General features: G+C 40.0%; 1 protein-coding gene across 4 annotated transcripts in view; it reads right to left on the reverse strand.

The window, feature by feature from the left end:
• Window positions 1-2,451: 2,451 nt before the first annotated feature.
• The window catches only part of CD86 (CD86 molecule), an 80,459-nt gene continuing 67,778 nt past the window's right edge, over window positions 2,452-15,132 (reverse strand). For 2 of the 4 annotated variants that reach the window (XR_012495970.1, XR_012495960.1), the window contains 2 exons: window positions 9,599-11,107; window positions 2,452-4,186 (listed from right to left, as the gene is read on the reverse strand). The gene's annotated coding sequence lies outside the window, so the exon portion shown is untranslated. The remainder of the gene's footprint in view (window positions 4,187-9,598; window positions 11,108-15,132) is intronic. The other 2 variants (XM_019714047.2, XM_019714041.2) reach the window with 1 other exon arrangement.

Raw genomic sequence — 15,132 nt, forward strand, 5'->3', positions numbered from 1 at the left:
CCCTACAAGCTCCAAATCCCTTACGCTAGGAGTTTTCTTTTTCTGTCACCTGTTTGTTGGCTAATTTTCCTCATAACTTTGTCTCTCAGAGCAAGAGTGACTCATGCCATGCTAAGTCAGCAAGGTGGTCAGGAAAGAGGGAAGTGGAGTCAAACCTGAGTCTATTCCTGTTAGGGATGATGGCTGAGAGAAATGGTGTGGACAAAAGATGTGTTGGCAGCCAAGGAATAAAAGCCAAAGGGATCAGATAATCAGAATAAATCATCATGAGAGCTGTCGTGAAGATAAGCCAGGTACAGTGAAGCTCCAACACTCATTCTCTCTCCCAGAACCTGTTCTTCATTTGCATCGTATTTCCTACAATATGCAATGAGTGTGTATGTTTAATACCTTGTTTAATGTATATTCTTTCCACTGGAGTGTGAGTTCCACGAGGGCAGGGGTCTTGTCTGCTTTATTCACCATTGTATATCCAAGGCCTAGCATTGTGCCTGGCACATGGTAAATATTCAGTAAGCATTAACTGAACAAATGAATGAATGAATGGCAACCATTCTATCCTAAAAGAGAAAGACCAGGGGTTGCCTCTCAGAGGGGATGTGCTGAATGGTGAAGGGTGGAGAGTGGTGATCAGGTAATGATTGAGAGGGGAGAGAGAAAATCAGTATGGGTATGGATGTTGGTTTCTATTGGAAATAGCCCAAATTTAGTGAAGTTCCCCTTCCTTAAAAACAAGATTCAAGAAAAAAAGATGCCAATCACAAGAGAAGAAAGATGGTAAGCGTAGTGGGTTGAGTGGTGGCCTCCAAAGGTATGTCCAAGTTTTAATGGGACCTTATTTGGAAAAAGAGTCTTTGTCGATGTAATTAAGTGGTGGGATGAAATCGTTAGGAGATGAGAATCTGGATTATCCAGATTCTTAAATCTAATGACAAGTGTCTTTATAAGAGGCAGAAGAGGAGAAGGCACAGACACAAGATGGAGGGGGAGATTGGAGTTATGCAGCCACAAGCCAAGGAACACCTGGATTGTAATGAGAATAACTCAACAATAAAAGACTGAATTCATCAGGAAGATATTACAATTTAAAATTTATAATGCTCCTAATAACATGGTCTCAAAATATACAAAGCAAAGATTAATAGAATTACAAGAAGAAATAGAAAGATGCACAACTATAGTGAGATTTTAAAAATTCTCTCAGTTATTGACAGAATAACAATACAAAAAATGAATAAGGATTTAAATGACTTAACTAACGTGATTAACAGATTTGACATAATGCACATACACAGAACACTGTACCCAACAACTACAGAAAGTATTTCCTTTTCAAACCTATAAGGAACATATTAAAATTTTTGCCATATATTGGGCCATAAAGAAGTCACAAAAAAAACCAAAGACTGCAAATCATGAAGATCATGTTCTCTGACCACAATGTAATTAACACGTTGCATACGGATCACGAGAATCTTCACAAGGGATTTAAACCCCGCCGTACGCAACGTGTTAAGCTAAAAATTGGTTAAAAAAACAAAAATTTAGGATATTTACAATGTATAGGTAATAAGAAACACATTTATAAGTAACCTACGGATCATATAATGGAATTTAGAAAATAGTTTGAACTGAACAATAATGAAAATGCTGCATAGCATAGTTTGGGGACAGTTAAAGTTTTTAGAAGGAAATAAATAACCTTAAGTAAGTAGATCAGAAAAGAAGAACACTTGAAGATAAATGACTGAATCATCGATTTCAAGAAGTTAGAAAACGAATAAAATAGACCAAAAGAAAGTAGAAATAAATAAATAAATACGTAAATATAAAAATAAATGTAAGAGCAGAAATTAATAAAATGGAAAACAAGCATATAATAGAGAGGATCAACAAAGCCAAAAGATAGTTCTTTGAAAAGACTAATAAAATTGACAAACCTCTGGTGAACCTGAGGGCATGCATGAGAAAGGGGTGGGGGTGGGGGAAGAGAGAGGGAAAATAAAGGTATAAATAACCTATGTCAGGAATGAAAAGGAGTCATTACTACACATCTTGCACACATTAATAGGATACCAAGGTATTGTAAACAACTTTATGCCAATACATTTGAAAAGTTAGAAAAAATGGACAACTTTCTAGAAAAATATAAAAGCCAATAACTCTGTAAAAACATGTAGTCAGAGAAATGCAAATTAAAACCATAAACGAAATACTAACAGTGTCTGATAATGCCAAGAGTTGACAAAGATGTAAAGCAGTAGAAATTGTCATAGCTGTTGGTGAGAATTTAAATTGTCACAACCACTTTGGAAAATAGTCTGGCTTTCTCTAACAAAACAGAAGCTAAGCATATCCCATGACCTTATGTGTGACCCCTAGAGACACTTGTGTACATGTGTACAAGGACATCTGTATAAGAACGTGTTAAGAAAACAAAATTCAACTGAGTAAATTTGAAGATCTAATTCACTTTATTGGGTGATTCATGAATTAGGCAGCATCCCATTTAGCAAGCAGGAAGGTGCTCTGAAGAGTTGTACAAAGTGGAAGATTTTTATAGGCAGAAAGAGGGCGGGGCAAGGGAGCTATTTGCAAAAAAGAAAGCATTGTTTCAGGCCTAGTCATCTTTTTGGGGGGAGTGAGAATGGCAGGGGTCTTATTGTGTAAATTACCTTACTAGTGCTAATAAGGAAATTTCAAATTAACTGTTTAAAGTTCACATTTCTGGGAGAGGTTGAATACTGCAATTACGTTTCAGTTTGCTATCATAAGGGCTATCATCTTGGGCCTGTTATTTCCTTTTTAACAATTTCCCCCTTTTTAATCTCTCAGCCTGAGACATGTGACAAAAAATTAAGGCATTAGTGTTAGTCTCAGCTATGGCTAGGTAGGTCTTGCAGCTTTTGTGGATCCTCTGTGTGGTATTCGTAGGTCACAATATTTTGCTAAATCTTGGAACATTCTCAGGCCAAGACCCCCAGGTTCACAACTTTCAAGGCTGTCGCTTTCTCTTGTTCCCTCTTAAGCACTCCAATCCTAGGGAGATCATTTGCTTAGTAGTTAGCCGCTGTGAACATGTATTTAAACTTCCCTGAAGTGTTAATCCAGGTACAGCTGGTGATGTTGGCCGCAGCAGACATCTCCTTGCTCAGCTAAAAGATAATCAGGGGTTATTCCATTATCAAGAACAACTTTGGCCAGAGAATCTAAGGATTTGGGGATGTAGCTATTGCTTTAACAGCAGATTCTGCAATATTTTCAAGAGCTAAGGAGAGTTTCCTTATGATAGACTCATTTGTATTTATTCCTGACTAGGGAAGTATGGACCTGCCAAAGGAAGTGAATCCTTTCTAACTTGACACTGTAAATTCAGGGGCGTTGACCAATGAGCAGTTTCAGTTCATCTGTGAACAGTTAGGGGCACAGTTAGATAAGCTAAGAGGCCTTGCCTGGTTGTGTACCAGCTATCTAGCATTCATAGGCCCAAGGAGAATGATAGCCACCACAGACAAAGATAAATCCTGTTGGGCACAAACCATTTCACCAAGGTGGCACTGTGAATGGACTTATTCACAGGAATTGCTGCATTTACCTGTTTAAGCCAGGGGTCAGTCAAGTTTTTAGTGTATATAGGAAGAGAATGTCCTAGCCTGAAACAAAGAGTCATCCTAAATGCCTTGTAAAGATGGTGCTGCTGTTGAGCTCTCTTAGTGAGTGGGGACAAATCTGAGCTAGATAATTATGGATAAATCGGAATCTTTGACAACTTGACCAATAGGAAATGTTACCTCCTTGAGCAATAGCCTGGGAGAAACAGATGATGGTGTTATCTTTCCAGGCCAATGTTAGAGTAAAGGAAAGGAAAGGAGAAAGTGTTTCATGTTTAGTTAAGGTTGGAGTCTTGATACTCCGTCTTGGGTGGAAGCAGTCTTCCCTTCTTCATCAATTTGATTTGGACGTCTCTAGCATCTACAGGACCAGATGTCAGGCACAGCCTGAGAGGTGTATCCATGACTCAATGTTTTCTAGTTGTAGCATGCCAGTGGTCAGGAGTACTTGGTAAGGGTCTTTCCAATGGGGCTCGTGGGCTGTCTTCCCCTGATGATACTTTCAGAATACTGTCACCAGGCTCTAGACTGTAATGAATACAATCCTTCAAATTGGGATCTGGGGAAGTTTTCACCTGTTGATGATAGGTGTGAGCATAAGACATTAAAGACTTACAGTAGCTGGTCATACCGGTTTCCCCGAAAATAAGACCTAGCTGGACAATCAGCTCTAATGCATCTTTTGGAGCAAAATTTAATATAAGATCTGGTATTATATTAATTATATTATATTATGTTAATTATATTATATTGTATTACATTGTATTATATTATATTATATTAGAGGTCTAATATTAGACATGGTCTTATATAAATTTTTGCTCCAAAAGATGCATTAGAGCTGATTGTCCAGCTAGGTCTTATCTTGGGGGAAACATGGTACTAGCATGAGTCAACAAGGCATCAGCAGAAGGCTGTATTCCATAACCCTGACCATTTAATTTACAGCCACTGTTTACCCATCTTAATCTTCTACTTCTGGAGCAGACTGTTGCCATGTTGTAAGAACATCAGGATGGCAAAAGTCTGGCAATGAAAGGTCACTGCAGGTGAACTGTGAACCACCAGACCCACACCTCTGACCCTGCAGAGATTTGCAAGACAAAGACAGTTGTATCCAGTTCCCCAAACAACTGGATTGCGGCCTGAAAACATCAAGGGACTGACGCACCATCTACCTACCTACTGTTGGAATGTTTCTTTCCCTCTGGGTACATAGTTTAGCACGGAAGAAGGCATTAAAAAAAAAAAAATTCCTATCAGGCTCTGAATATTATCTTCCAATTTGACCAAATTTCTGATCAAAATGTTATTAAATCCTTTCAGATATCTTTTCAGGTTCTAGCCAGGACAGACAGTAAATATTTCTGGCAGTACTGCACAATCCCATTAACTTTAATTTTTGTTTCCCTGTGGCTGTTTAAGGGAATAATGTAGTAGTTTTCCAGAAAATTTCAGAAGAGTCCCATCAACTTTGGGATGGGCTCCTGTGGTGGGTGAGGGGGCTGTCCTTTGAAGGTAGATATGAAGGCATTCAAGAATTTGCATAGGACCTTTGAGGACAACCTCTTCTCCAGTGTCCTAGATAAATTACAACCGAGACATCAATTTCTGGGCCAGTGTTTTGATAATGGACCGTTAGGAGGGTGTAATGCAGGAGGCCTAGGTTTTGTTTTAAATACCTTTTTAAAACTATATTTTAACCTTGTACTTAATTTTCCTTAATTTAGAAAAATCATTGATTTTTTGCATTTTTTCTTTTTTCTGACATTCAATATTATTTTATATTAATTTCAGGTGTACAGCATAGTAGTTAGACAATTGTATAATTTAAGAAGTGATCCCCCTGACTAGTCTAGAACCCACACAGGAATATACATAGCTATTATCATATTATTGGCTATATTCCCTATGCTTTACATCCCCATGATTACCAATTTGTACTTCTTAATGCCTTCATCTTTTTCACCCTGCCCCCAATCCTCCTCCCATTTATCACAATTAAATTTAGTAACCATCTGACACCATAGTTATTACAATATTATTGACTATACTCCTTATGCTATACCCTACATTCCCATGACTATTTTGTAACAACCAATTTGTACTTCTCAATCCCTTCCCCTTTTTCACCAGTCCCCTAAACCCCCCTCCCATCTGGCTTGTCAACCATCAAAATGTTCCCTGTATCTATGAGTTTGTTTCTGCTTTGTGTGTTTGCTTATTTTGTTTTTCAGATTCCACATATAAGTTAAATCACATACATCTGTCTTTCTCTGACATACTTCACTCAGCACAATACCCTCCAGGTCCATCCATGCCACCGCAGATTACAAGAACCCATTCCTTTTCATGGCCAAGCAATATTCCATTGTATATATGTACCACCTCCTCTTTATCCATTCATCCATTGACGGACACCCAGACTGCTTCCACAGTTTTACTACTGTAAATAATGCCGCAATGAACATATGGACGCACACATCCCCTCAAAGTAGTGTTTTTGGTTTTCTTTGGATAAATACCAGGAAGAGGGATTACTGGGTTCTTCTTTGTCTCTTGTTATAACATTTGTTTTAAAGTCAATTTTGTCTGGTATAAATATTGCTACCCCCGATTTTGGCTTTTATTTTCTATTTTCATGAAATAACTTTTTTCATCCCTTTACTTTAAGTCTGTGTGTGTCTTTCAATCTGAAGTGAGTCTTTGTAGACAGCATGTGTAAGGGTTTTGTTTTCTTACCCATTTAGCCACCCTATGCTTTTGATTAGAGCATTTAATTCATTTACATTGAAAATAATTGTTGATAGATATGTAGTTATTGCCATTTTATTATTCATGTATATATTTTTTCTGTCTTAAAGAATTCCCTCTAAGATTCCTTGTAATACTGGTTTGGTGTTGATGAACTTCTTTAGCTTTTTCTTGTCTGGGAAGCTCTTTATCTGTTCTTCGATTTTAAATGATAGCCTTGCTGGGTAGAGTAATCTTGGTTGTAGGTACTTGCTTTTCATCACTTTGAATATTTTGTGCCAATTCCTTCTGGCCTGCAAAGTTTCTATTGAGAAATCAGCTGACAGTCTTATGGGAGCTCCCTTGTAGGTAGCTAACTGTTTTTCTCTTGCTGTCTTTAGGTTTTTCTCTTCATTTTTAACCTTTGCTGTTTTAATTATAATGTGTCTTGGTGTGGGCCTGTTTGCGTTCATCTTTTTTGGGACTCTCTGTGCTTCCTGTGCTTGTATGTCTATTTCCTTTGCCAGGTTAGGAAAGTTTTCAGTCATTATTTCTTCAAATAAGTTCTGAATCTCTCTCTTTCCCTACTCGTACACCTATGATGTGAATGTTGCTATGCTTGATGTTGTCCCAGAGTTCTCTTAAACTATCCTCATTTTTTGGATTCTTTTTTCTTTTTACTGTCTGATTGGATGTTTTTTGCTACCTTGTCTTCCAAATCACTGATTCGATCTTCTGCTTCATCTAGTTTGCTGATGATTCCTTGTAGTGCATTCTTCATTTTAGTTATTGTATTCTTCACTTCTGAGTGGTTTTTATGGTTTCTATGTCCTTTTTTTATGCTTGCTCCCTCTTTGTTGAAGTTCTCACTAAGTTCCTTGAGCAGCCTTATAATCATTGTTTTAAAGTCTGCATCTGGTAGGTTGCTTGCCTTCATTTCATTTAGTTCTTTTTCTGGAGTTTTCTTCTGTTCTTTCATTTGGGATATATTTCTTTTCCTCCCCCTTTTTGCTGCCTCTCTGTGTTTGTTTCTTTGCATTAGGTAGATCTGCTATGTCTCTCAGTCTTGCCAGGTGGCCTTATGTAGTAGATGTCCTGTGGGGTCCAGGGGCCCAGTCTCCCTGGTCACCTGAGCTGGGTGCTCCAGGTGTGTCCTTTGCATGGGTTGTGTGTGCCTTCCTGTTATAGTTGAGCCTTGATTGCTGTTGGCTCATCAGTGGGTGGTATTGACCCTCAGGCTGAAAGGCAGTGGGGTTTGGCCACATTCACAGCTTACGGGCTGCTGTGGGAGGGGCTTACCCTATGGAGTGGGATTCACTCTAGTGGGCTCTGGTGCCTGTTGAGACCGACCTTTGGCTATGCCACTTGTGGGGCTAATTGGGTGGTGCTCTGTTGTGGTCTGAAGCCAACCTCCAAGTATGTTGGTTCTGGGGCCTCTCATGAGGGCTCCAATGCAGGGTCAGGTCTGCCATGATCTGTGACCAGCCATTGAGAACCTGGTAGGACCTACAAAGTGATCCACAGTTGGTTGCTGCCTGTGCTGGACCTGGAGGCTCGTGGGACAGGACACGCTATGAACCGAGGATGGCTGCCATCAGTACTGGGTCTAGTAGCTCTGTAAAAATCCAGGATACTCCAAGGCCTGCTGCAACCTGCTGGCTCAGCCACTGATAAAGCCTCCTGTAGTAAGGAGCTGGGTGTGGTGGCATGTCAGTGAGTCACCTGGGTGGAGCAATCAGAGCTCACCAGACCAATTCAGATTCTCATTCAGATTTGGCCATGGGCATGGGAAAGAGGCTCAGGAAAGATGGCACCCACCTGCTGGCTGCATGGGAGAAGGGCCCTACACAGGGAACATGGCAACTGTCCCTCCAGTCCTTGCCCAGAGGTCACACAACTCAGTCTCCTCCCATATGTCCCCAATCACTGCCCCTCTGCTGCAGCCCAGGATGAGTGCCTGCATGGGCCATTTAAGAAGACATCTGGGTTACCTGAAGCCTTCCATCCACCCGGACAGTTGGAATTCCCACTATTTTTCACTGACAGATGTTTTGGGGGCTCCTTTTCCTGGCACCAGTACTCCAAGCTAGGGAACCTGGTGAGGCTGGCGTCCCTTGCTCCTCCAGGGGAAACCTCTGTGGCTGAGATATCTTTCCCGATTTTCAACTGCCACATGAGGGTGTGGGACCAACCCATTTTGAGCCCCTCCTACCAATCTTGACGTGGCTTATTCTTTATATTCTTAGTTATAAAACTTCTGTTCAGCTAGACTTCAGGTGTTTCTCCAGGTTGACTGTTCTATAATTTAGTTGTAATTTTGATGTGTTCACAGGATGAGGCAAGCACAGCATTTATCTATGCCACCATCTTGGTTAGATCTCTTAAATACCTTTCGTGTCTTTAATTTTTTTTATTATTAGCCTGTTGCAATGAATCTTTCAATGTAGGTTATTTTGGAATCTAGAAATCTTTGGTAAGCTTCTGCATACCAATTAAAGTAGGCATCCCATTTATTTTTGTTCAACTGGGATCCTTTTCTCTCAAGTTCATTTCGTAAATGAACAATTCTGCCTGATTGGAATGTTCCCCTTAATGACCATCATTAATACTTTGTCATTTTGCTACATATCTGCAGCATTTGGGACTGTAGTTGTTAAACAGGTGTGCCAGAAGGTGGCAGGCTCAAATTTTGGGATATAAAGAATCCCATTTTTCTTCACCTTTATCTATACAAAATAAGGCAAACAGACATGTGCACCTTAATATATTGGCAGTAACCAAGAGATGTTACTGCATCATGGACAAAAGAAGGCTGCGTGCACACCACCAACAATTCCTGTGGAACCATGGACTGGGGAAAGAATTGAACCAGCAAACCCCAGGAATGGGAACTGTGGACTGCTTCTACAAAAACTGCAGCTGCCACTTCACCAACAGTTCCCAACATAGACTCTGGGGAAGGATTCCAAACAATTGGGAATTGCAGACTAAACCCAGTTTCTAGTGTGGAGTCTGGGAATAGAACCAAGGGCTGGGCTTTTCTGCTATATCAGCAATAACCAAGAGATGTTACTGTCCTGGCAATTGCCTTCTGAAAGGCTAGGTGCTTTGCTCTGGGGAGAATCATCTGCCAGCTCAACTGGGCTCCAGGCAAAACCGTCCACCAGCTCAATCTGATCTGTTTTGTAAAGGAAAATCAATTAGATCAGGAGCTTAAATGCAAAGAGTGGAGCTCAAAACCGAGAGGAACTTACAAATGACCCTAGATATGGTGAGAATGACTATGGCCTCCAAAGGGTTTGTGGGTGCCATCCCTGTGTTCCTTGTCCCTGAAGCTGCTGGAAGTCTCCTTTGATCTCATCACTGCCACCAAATCTGTTAAAAAAACAAAATTCAACCAAGTAAATTTGAAGATATAATTGGCTTTATTAGGTGATTCATTACTTGGGCGTTGTACAAAATGGAATGTTTTTATAGGCAGAAAGAGGGTGGGGCAAGGGAGTTATTTGCAAAACAACAGAAAGGATTGTTTCAGGTGGGTGATCTTTATTGGGGGAGCAAAGGGAATGACAGGGGTCTTATTATGCAAATTACCTTACTAGAGCTAATCAGGAAATTCCAGATTAACTGTTTAAAGTTCACATTTCTGGCAGAGGTTGAATATTGCAATTAAGTCTTGGTTTGCTATCATGGGGATTAATGACTCCCTTTTTATAGCCCCCATTTATTGGCCTGTTATTTCTTTTTTAACAAATATTAACAACAGTATTCTTCATAATAGCCCCAAGTTGGAAAAAAATTCAACTGTCCATCAAAAATAAGTGGATTCTCCAAATCATGCTGAGTCAAAGAAGCCATGCACAAAAGCACGCATACTATGATTTATAAACTAATCTTTAATGACAAAAAGCAGATCAGCAGTTGTCTAGGGGCCGAGGATGGAAGGAGAAATTGACTGCAGAGGGCATGAAGGATCTTTTGGGGGTGAAGGAAATGTTCTGAATTTTGGTTTTGGTAGCAGCTTCATGGGTGTATAAATATGTCAAAATGCATCTAATTATACATTTTTACATGGGTATAGTTTGTAAATTATACAAATTGATTTAAATAGTACATGGATAAACAAATTATAGGATCAGGGCTGACCACATAATTTGTCAAGCCTAGTACCAAATAAAAATGTGGGTGCCTTGCTCCAAAAGGAGGGAGAAAGCGTTTTCCTTTCTTCTGTGGTCTCTCTTCACATGTCATGGTGCTTTTGATATGCTATTTAATATCATGCTTCATGGGGCTCAGGAATACTCCTGGGGCAAGCGTAGGTCCTCCCAGGCACTTGGGGAACCCACCTCATGACTCCACACCAGTGCAGTCATGAAACTCATCAAATGCTGGGTTACCCCTCCCACCAGCTGCCAGACCTAGACTCAGAAAGAGAAGCTATTCATCTCCCCTTCCCATGGGCCACCCACCACTCCAACTCACAGAGTATTACAACCTCTATGCCTGGACATGCTAGGTTCCTAGCACAGGTGGATGAAAGGCTCGCACCTGCCTCCCACCCCTCCCACCCAAATCAATTCAGAATTTGCTATGGTGTTGCCAGCCTGGAGCAGGGACTGATCCATATTACATCCCAGGTACACCCTCTCTGTGTCTTCACACAGACCCTCAACAGGGCACAGGGCAGCAGCAGGTGCTGGATGGGGATGCGAGGGAGACATCCAGAAGGAGGTTCCAGCGGTGGGGAGTGGTTGACCGAGAACCTATTCCAGGAAAATAGTAGGAGGTAGGATCACTTTTGAGCCAAAGCTCCAAGCCCCCAGAAAATGCTGCACTGTTCAACTGGACTTTCATAACAAAACTCAAATTCAAAGATAAAGTTATTAAACTAAGAACAGGCCCTTCTGAGTGTGGAGCCATGTATGACTTTCCTGGTTACACGGCTCATTAAGTCTATCCTATATAGCATATTCATACAATGCAATAATATGGAACAATTAAAATTAAGGTGCTATATAACTGGCATCCAAATTGGAAAGAAGTAAAATTGTCACTATTTGTAAATGACATTATATTATATATAGAAAACCCCAAAGACTACACCAAAAAACTAATAGAATAAATTAATTCAGTAAAGTTACAGTACATAAAATCAATATACAAAAATCTGTTGCATTTCTATATCCTAATAATGAAATATCAGGCAGAAATTAAGAAAACAATTTCATTTACAATTGCATAAAAATAAAATACTTAGGAATAAATTTAACCAAGGAGGTAAAAGGCCTGTACACTGAAAACTACAAAACATTGATGAGAGAAATTAAAGAAGTCACAGATTTTCCATGCTTATGGATTGGAAGAATTAATACTGTTAAAATGTCTATACTACTGAAAGCAATTTACAAATTCAATGAAATCCCTATCACTATTCCAATGGCATTTTTCACAGAAATAGAACAAACAATCCTAAAATTCATATGGAACTGTAAAAGATCCCAAATAGCCTAAGCAGTCTTGAGGAACAACAAAGTTGGAGGCATCACACTCTCTGATTTCAAGTATATTACAAAGCTACAGTAATCAAAACAGTGTGGTATTGGCATAAAAACAGACACATAGATCAATGGAACAGAATACAGAGCCCAGAAATAAACCCACATATATGAGGTCAATTAATGTACAACAAAGGAGCCAAAATATACAATGGGGAAAGGACAGTCTCTTTAATAAATTGTGTTGGGAAAACTGGACAGCCATATGCAAAAGAATAAAACTGGACCACTATCTTACACCGTACACAAAAATTAAGTCAAAATGAATTAAAGATTTGACTGTAAGACTTAAAACCATAAAACTCCTAGAAGAAAAATGTAGGTGTTAAGCCCCTTAACACAGGTCTCGGTGATGCTTTTTTACTTGACACCAAAAGCAAAGGCAACAAGAGCAAAAATAAACAAGTGGGACTACATCAAACTAAAAAACTTCTACACAGCAAAGGAAACCATCAACCCAATGAAAAGGCCACCTACTGAATGAGAGAAGATATTTGCAGGTCATATATCTGATATGGGACTAAGATCCAAACTATATGAAGACCTCATAAAACTTAATAGCAAAAAACCCCAAACATTTCGAGTAAAAAATGAGCAGAGAATTTGAATAGACATTTTTCCAAAGAAGACATACAGGTACATGAAATGATACTTAGCATCACCAATCATCAGGGAAATGCAAATCAAAACCAAAATGAGATACCACCTCACACCTTACAGAATGACTATTATCAAAAAGAGAAGAGATAACAAGGATGTAGAGAAAGGGAACGCTTGTGCCCTGGTGGGAATGTAAATTGGTGCACCCACTGTGGAAAACAGTATGGAGGCTCCTCAAAAAGTTAAAAATAGAATTAACATATGATCCAGCAATTCCACTTCTGGATATTTACCCAAAGAAAATGAAAGCACTAATTAGAAAAGATACATGCACCCTCGTGTTTATTGCAGGATTATTTACAATAGCCAAGACATGGAAGCAACCTAAGTGTCCATCAACAGATGATTGGATAAAGAAGTTGTGAGATTTTATATATATATGTGTGTGTGTGTATTCAGCCATAGAAAAAATGAAATCTTGCCATTTGCATCAACATGGATGGAATTTGAGGGCCTTATCCCAAAGACAAATACCACATGATCTCAGTTTTATGTGGAATCAAAAACAAACAAGCACAAAAACCAAGCACAAAGATACATAGATACAGGGAACACGCTGCTGGTTGCCAGAGGACTGGGGGCCTAGGAGTGTGGTGGGGGTGCAAATGGGTGAAGGGACTTAAAAGGTACAAACTTCCAGTTATAAATAAATTAGTCATGGGGATGTAACGTACAGCACGGTGACTACAGTTATACTACAGTTAATAATACTGTATTGCAAATTTGAACGTTGCTAAGGGAGTAGATCTTAAAGTTCTCCTCACAAGCAAAAACAATTCTGTAACGAAGGATGGTGGTGCATGTTGAGTAGACTGATTGTTGTGACCATTTTGCAATACATACATGTATCACGTGTATCAAATCATGGTGTACACAGTGATTGTGAAACTAATATTTCTGAAACTAATACAACGTTGTATGTCAATTATATACCTCAGTAAAAAGATGTAAAAATTAAAATGAAGATGCTATTGGTACACACACAATACGTAGAAATCTCACAAACACATTATTAAGTGAAAGAAGTTAGTCACAAACACAAAAACCATACAGTACAAATCTTTGAAAACTGAGGCAAATTAAACTATATTGTTTAGGGTGCTGACTTAGGTTGGAAAACAATAAATCAAACAAGAAAAGGGAGATTCACAAAGGTAGAATAAAGACGACCTCTGGGGCGAATAGTGGGCTTGTGAGCTCAGTATCCTTTTCATGTGTTCTTGATCCTTTTTAATTATATATATTAAGGAGGACCCCTGATGGTAGCCCATCTCCTCGCCCCGTTCTATGAGCCACCCGTAGGTATCTCAGTAGGTTAGCCAGCCCCTGGCTGCTTATTCCCCATTACATTAATTATGCCCATTACCTCTAATGTTTAAGTGCTACCCCTGGCCTCTGGTTATTCCAGAAGCTTGTCATCCCTGTTGATACTGTAAAGCCCACTTCTGTAACAGCATCTTCTGCTGTCCGTCCTGGCCCACAAACAACAGATTTTACGGGACCTTGAACAATGTATGAAAGTCCCTCTCTCACCAGCATATTTCTTACCGCTTTGACCAATGAAGTATCTCCCAGGCCCTCCTGAGAAACATAGACAGTGGTAGGGTTTCCAGGTGTATGTATGCCCATTCCAGCCTTCCCACTTCTCTAAGCCTTGTGAGCCTTTACTGCACAGTTTGCCATAGCAGATCTGGCCCTTCTACTGCATTTACTACGGGGCCTGTTTTGTTCCAATCTTCAAGCACCATCCCAGTGGTGTATTAGAAGTATCACACAGGTCCCTTTTGCAGGCAGGTGTTAAATCCCTTATTTAGATTTTTCCCCCGCCCACATCCCTTGATCCAGCACCCCCAGGAGTCACTCACAGGCCTACTTCCCCAGTTCCTGCTGGTATGTGCTAGCCAAGTCCTGCAGCTCTATTTTCTCTCATTCCTGAGCAAGCCTGGTACTGTCCCAGTCAGGTTTTGCTGGGACTTGACCTTAACTAAGCACCTAGTAGCCAGTGGGAGGTGGGGGAAGACTGTGAAGAGGGCAAGGAGAGACTTGAAAATAGAGTTACCAGTTTTAGCAAATAAAATACAGGATTAGGATACTATAAAATATTCATTGTTTATCTGAAAGTCAAATTTGACTGTGCGTCTTGCACTTTATCTACTAGCAACCCTACCTGTAAAGCACAGTCTCATTTGTGACCTCTTTATAGCCATTAAGCAGCAGAAGGGCTCTGTCTTCCAACAAGAGTAAATCTGGTCACTTCTGCAGGCCCAGAGGGCTTAGGCGATTCAAAGTTCTCATTAAATCCTCAGCCTAATCTTCAGCTGTGTCTTCCTCTGGCTGCAGGAAATGAGCATCTTTTCAAATGCAGTCAGGGGGATATCTGGCTGGTTCACTGCTGAAAGTTGTTGGTTAATAGAGCTGTGATTTTTCTTTCTGCCAAGAATCCATAGTGATTACCAAGAACGATTGGATCCCACAGTCCTTCCTTCCCACAGTGGCTATTGCTCCCTTCCTTTCAATGGCCTGACACAGTCATTCCTAAACTTTGTCAGCACAACGGCTTCTAAAAACACGGG

Source organism: Rhinolophus sinicus, linkage group LG01, assembly GCF_036562045.2.
Source record: "Rhinolophus sinicus isolate RSC01 linkage group LG01, ASM3656204v1, whole genome shotgun sequence".
Classification (NCBI taxonomy): domain Eukaryota; kingdom Metazoa; phylum Chordata; class Mammalia; order Chiroptera; family Rhinolophidae; genus Rhinolophus; species Rhinolophus sinicus.